This window comes from Nicotiana attenuata, chromosome 6 (assembly GCF_001879085.1).
Source record: "Nicotiana attenuata strain UT chromosome 6, NIATTr2, whole genome shotgun sequence".
Classification (NCBI taxonomy): domain Eukaryota; kingdom Viridiplantae; phylum Streptophyta; class Magnoliopsida; order Solanales; family Solanaceae; genus Nicotiana; species Nicotiana attenuata.
Genome location: NC_031994.1, coordinates 29,358,259 through 29,364,342, shown reverse-complemented (window position 1 = coordinate 29,364,342; position 6,084 = coordinate 29,358,259).

Below are 6,084 nucleotides of genomic sequence, written 5' to 3'. Positions count from 1 at the left end.
TTAATAATCTCAACTCAGGGATTGGAGCCCTAATGTTGGCAAAAAGACGACTAGGGAAAGGAGGCCCTATGTCTAAAATCTCAACTTAGGGATTGGAGCCCTAATATTGGCAAAAAGGCGACTAGGGAATGGAGGCCCTATGTCTAAAAATCTCAACTCAGGGATTGGAGCCCTAATGTTGGTAAAAAGGCGGCTAGGGAATGGAGGTCTTATGTCTAAAAACTCAACTCAGGGATTGGAACCCTAATGTCAGTAAAAAACATAAAAGACCGAGGTTTTTTTTGGTAATCCACTAGGCATTGCCTAGGGCTAGTTTTATATATATAATTAATCGAAAAACAAATCATCTTGTCCTGAGGTGTCGCAAATTGAAAGAAATAAACTATGCCTATTACATATAACCTATTACCAAAATTGAGCAAAATGCTCAACATTAGTATCACAAAATACCTAAAATGGTCATTGAGTGAAAACTCCATCCCATGTAGCATATTAGCACGTGATTTAGTCTTCCAGTAAACCTGTCCTCTTAACCATATAGCCATTTGTCCAGTTTTTGCATGAATAGCCAAATCGCATTTGAGTGTATCCGTTGCCACTTTCCTGTTCTAATGCTGCCCAGCTCCTTAAATTGCATTAATAGCCACTTTCCTTGCATAGTATCTTCCTTGTACATTTGCTCCTTGATTTTGTTCCATTTCTTTTCCTTTGGAATTCTCTGAGTAGTGTCATTTCATTAACGATGCCCCATTGCTTTGTTAGCCACAAAACTGTGTAGCCTTCTGAAATGATTGTGACAAAACCAAAATCAGCTCGAAGTATCGCATATTGCACCAATATCCTCCGCCTTGCATTTGCATTTTTTCTTCTGGTCCAATCTGTTGTGGACGTATGCGTGCATTACTTCGTGTGATTCCAATAAAGCAGGCGTGCATTGTAACAATAGAAAGCTGCGATGGCTTTTGTAATGCCCAGCTTTTCCTCGAAGTCCTCCACCATGCTGGTTGTATCTCCAAAGCATGGAGCCATTCTTGTTGTGCTCGCTTATTGGAGTGCTTGTTTACTTTACCAGAGCTCATCTCTAGTTGTTGCATGCGCATCCAAATATTGTAATAACTTATGTTCCATTTAGGACTGGAACATTGATACTGCATCATGATGTGCCACAACTCCTCAAATTTCATGTTCTTGCTCGGTTGCTTCCCTTTAATCTGCATTGTCATGCTTGTGTCTTCCCTTGATTCCCTCTCCTTGGGTTGAGCACACCAAGTGAGAGCTGTTCAGGGGATATGGCATGACCTCGGTAACATTTCCTGTAAAAAAGAAAGCTATGTTAGTGTGGCTTCCTGTATTCTCCAGTCTGCTCCTCCACCTTGTTGCCTCCTTTTTCTTTAATTTCTTGATACCTTTACTCTGATATAAGGACATTGTAGCTTATCATTATTAACAATCTTTCTCTCTTGTATATCCAGCTCCATAAAACGGTGTGCCTCAACGTCTCCAACATCCAAAGCATAGTTTGCCAGATGATTTGCTAAACAATTGCCCTCTCTGAGTGTACGTGTCATTGTGACATTGCTCCTCCTAACAAGCTCCTTGATCTCCTCTACCTCAATATCAATAGTCCAAAGCACAGTCCATTGTCCATCAAGCACCTTCTTAGGCATCATAGAATCAGTATGAAAGTCGATGAGGTTCATGTTCCACACAGAATCTCAGCCACGCTTTTGCATAGCCTCCAGTTCTCCTCCTTTCCCCTCTTCTTTTCTTCCCCTTCAGTTCTTTGCAACTCTCACTCTTATATATGGACATTGCATTTTATCCTCATTTGCCAATCTTCTTCCATGTGAATCCAATTGCCAAAATTCATGACATTCAATTGTTCCCACTTCAAGATCATAATTGGCAAGGTGATCTGCTAATTTGCTTCCCTCTCTATAGATGTGTGTGATATTTGATGTAAAACCTTCCAACATCTGCTGAATTTCCTCTACCTGATCAACTATGCACCATGGAGGCTTCCATGTCCCTTCCATTATGTTTTTCATTAACATTGAATTTGTTTGTAGCCATATATGTGTGTAGTTATATGCTTTGCACACCCTTAAGGCCTCCATAATAGCTCCTGCTTCTGCTTCTATATTTGACCCCTCAGATATCTCCTTACCCATTGCATATTTTAAATCTCCTGCCTCATCCCTAATACATACACCAATTGAACTTCTCCCAGGATTCCCCTTAGTTGCACCATCTGTGTTCACTTTCAGCCATCCCTCCATAGGTAGTTCCCAAATAACTTTCTCATATTTCAAACGAGGGTTGTAATTTTCCATTAGAGTTACTAGCTCATGCCACTTATGAGGCACTTTCAAACCTGGCTTTCTGACATGAACTAGTTGCTGCAATGCTGTTGAAACCTGATAAATCTCTCGACTGGCTGACACTACCTCTCCGTATTTTAAACTGTTCCTCCTCTTCCGTAATTCCCACACAATGCATGAAGGCAACGCCTGCATTATTGGCTTCAATCTAGGTACAACCATAGCTGTCTAACACCTTGTAATTGCCTGATGCATTGATAGGCCATCTATTAGAATTCCTGCCCTTGATAAAAAATACTTCCAAACTATTTTAGCTGCTGCTGAGGTAAAGAATAGGTGCACTAATGATTCCTCTTTTGGCTCAGCACAACACCAACACCTTGAGGGCATAAAATATCCCAATCTTCTCATGAAGTCATCTAAAGGTAATTTTGCCTTCCATACCTTCCACATAAAGAAGGCAATTTTGAATGGCAACCCTTTCACCCAAATAATTTTGTATGCTGCTTTTGGATCTTCTTGCCTTCTTAAGTATTCCCACGCAGACTTCACTGAAAAATGCCCACGAGGTTCAAGCATACAGTATGTGCAGTCAAGCTCATTCTCCATCACTGGAAGTTTTACCTTCTCTAAAATGTAATGTGCCAGTTATTCAGGTAGAATCTCCAGCATCCTTTCAACATTCCACGCCCCATCCTCCAAGACATCATATACATTGTGCACAGTTTCATCAATTCCAAATTCAGGAGGAACAATAAAGTATAATGCACCCAGCCCTGTCCAATTGTCAAACCAGAACAAAGATGATCCTATTTTTGGATGCCATGTGATTTGATGCTCAATTATGTCCCTACATTCCAACATTTTCCTCCAAATATGTGACCCTTTCCTCCATGGAACTATTACTGTATTTAATTTTTTACAGTATTTCTGAGCCATGAAAGAGCTCCACAAACTAGGCTTTGTTAGAAAATTCCACCGTAGCTTACAAAATAGTGCCTTTGATACATCATGCAGTGATCGAAATCCTATTCCTCCTTCCTCACATGGCATACATAATGTAGTCCATGATGTCCAATGTCTGCTAGTACCTCCAACTGCACTACTCCAGAAGAATTGAGCAAATATCTTATGTAGTCTATTTATCACATAGTTGGGAGGATTTACTGCTGAAAGTAGGTGTATGGGCATACTTTGAAGCACATTTGATATCAGTACTGCTCTGCCTCCTATTGAAAGTAATTTTCCTTTCCATATATGCAGCTTATCAAGTACTTTATTGATGAGACCTTGATAATATTCCAGCTTTCTTCTAGCATAAAAAATGGGACATTCGAGATATGTAAATGGGAAATCTTGCCTTCCAATACCAGTTATCCTCTCTACTTTTCTTACTACCTCCAAATCTATCAAATGGTGCATATAGATAGCTGATTTACTGTTGTTTACTAACTGTCCAGATGCTGCTTCATAAAGATATAGAATTTCAATTACCAATCGCAGAGATGTGGCATCAGAAGATGTGAAAATTATAGTATCATCCGCGTATGCTAGATGGTTGATTTTTGGACTCCATTTAGGCATTACATAACCACAAAAATACAAGTTTTGATGCAAAGAGTTTAATCCTCTAGACAGTGCTTCTGCAGCAAGAATGAAAAATGTAGGAGATAGTGGATCACCTTGCTTGACTCCTCTTGACGACTTGAAAAAACCATAAGGCTGACCATTTATGAGAACTGAGTACCAATTATTTCCAACTATATCAAAGATCAAGCCTATAAATCTTTTACAGAATCCCATTCTCCTTAGCACCTTTGTCAGAAATAACCATGAGAGCCTATCGTATGCTTTTGTCATATCTAATTTAATCACTACATTAGGGCCAACTTTTGTTCTTAACCTAATGTCAGTAATTATCTCCTGAGTTAATAAAAGACCGAGGTTGGGAGTCTCAGGCTAACCATTTTTTTTGATTTTTTTATTATTTCTTTTTTTTACTTCTCTTTTTTTTTCAATTTTCATTATTCAATAAAATGCGGGAGAGAAACTTGGAGTTAACTTCCCTTATTTGGAGTGGTTGTTGCGGCAAGCTGTTTCTAGCTCTTGCACATCTTTTCCCTTTCGGTTGCACCTGCTTCTTGCACGGTTGCTTTGGATCGCACCTGTTTCAACTTTTCAAGCGAAGACCACTTGTTAGTTTGAAACGGTGGTTGGTTTTGTGGCCTTCATTATTTTTAATCACTTGATCTCGCCTAACTCTTTTGGTGAGAACCTTTGCTGCTTGCTGGCTTTTCTGAGGATTGATCTTTATCCTAAAACCGAGGAACTCAACCTTTTTCAAAATTTCTCATGACGGTTCAACCGTATGGGGCTTTGGCCCTTTCACTTCATCCTGCCTCTAGGGGCTTTTGACTTCGGATTTCTTTTCATTTTCAATAGCTCTGATTTCAGAGCATCGGCTATCATGGCCAGTCGGGATCGACTTGATGCACCCGCTGAGGCTGGGTACTTTTCTTTGGACTTGGCTTTTATTAAGCAGAACCCTATAAAACCAATCTTGCCACCTTTTCTTTGTATTAGTTTCGGAACAGAGTTAGACCGAAAGGGATTCAAGGAAAAGTAAATAAAGGACAAGAAAAAATGAATTTAAAGGAGAAGTGTCCCTTTCGGGGAGGATGGACGGACTTATCTAGGGTGCATGCAGACTTCAAATAGACATGACATGCTTCTTGGACTAGACAATTGATCCGCACAACTATCCCAACTTCTCATAAACGCATTGCGACCCGTGTTTTAAAACCGAGAAAAATTGCCAGGACTCTTTCAATACCAATGGTTGTAAGGGGTTTGTTCTCTTCGATCAACGGCTCCCTTTGTGGGTTTTTGCCAATTGACCTCTCTCATTTCTCATCTCACCATCGCCTTATAGTGCTCTTTACGAGTTTTCACTAACAAGACTCTCTCATTGTTAACTTCTCTGCTTACCATCGCCTTACGGTGCCCGTAGGTTTTCACCAATAAGAATCTCTCATTTTATTTCTCATCATGACTGCATCGGATCCAAACAACTGCGTTCTCTGATTTTGAAAACCTTTCACCGATCGATCGGAAGGAGTTAAACAAGGTTTGGGTAAAAAGAATCTGGATGGAATTACAACTTTGGAACCGTTTTGGTTGGCTCATTGTCGAACCATTATAACATCTGCCCCAGTTTCACTTTTGGGGGAAATTGGGTTTTTATTTTGGTGTGACTGAACCCCAGAGAGAGGCTGCCTACGTATCCTTTCGGAATCAAGTCGAATGTAGTTCAGGAAAACATTTTGTTTTGTTGTTTTTGTTTTCTTTCATTTTTTTACAAACGTCTTTGAGTTCCAAAGAGGGTAATGAAAGAAAGGTAACCGGCTCAAAGGGTTAGCAAAGAGTGTTTAGGGTAGCGAGAATGAAAGCCTTCGTCATCCCAATCGGATAATGTTGTTGCGGTAGCAGGGTTAGACGTAATACCTTTTGACTACGTCTGTACTTACAGCTGCTTCGGGGTCATTTCCTTCAATGTCTCCTAAGTACAATGCTCCCCTTGGCAATATCTTTCTGATGATGTATGGGCCTTTCCAATTAGGAGCAAATTTCCATTTTGCTTCCTGATGATGGGGGAGAATACGCCTTAGAACGAGTTGCCCCACTTCAAAATTTCTAGGCTGCACTTTCTTGTTGTAGGCACGGGCCATTCTTTGTTGATACAACTACCCGTGACAAACTGCGG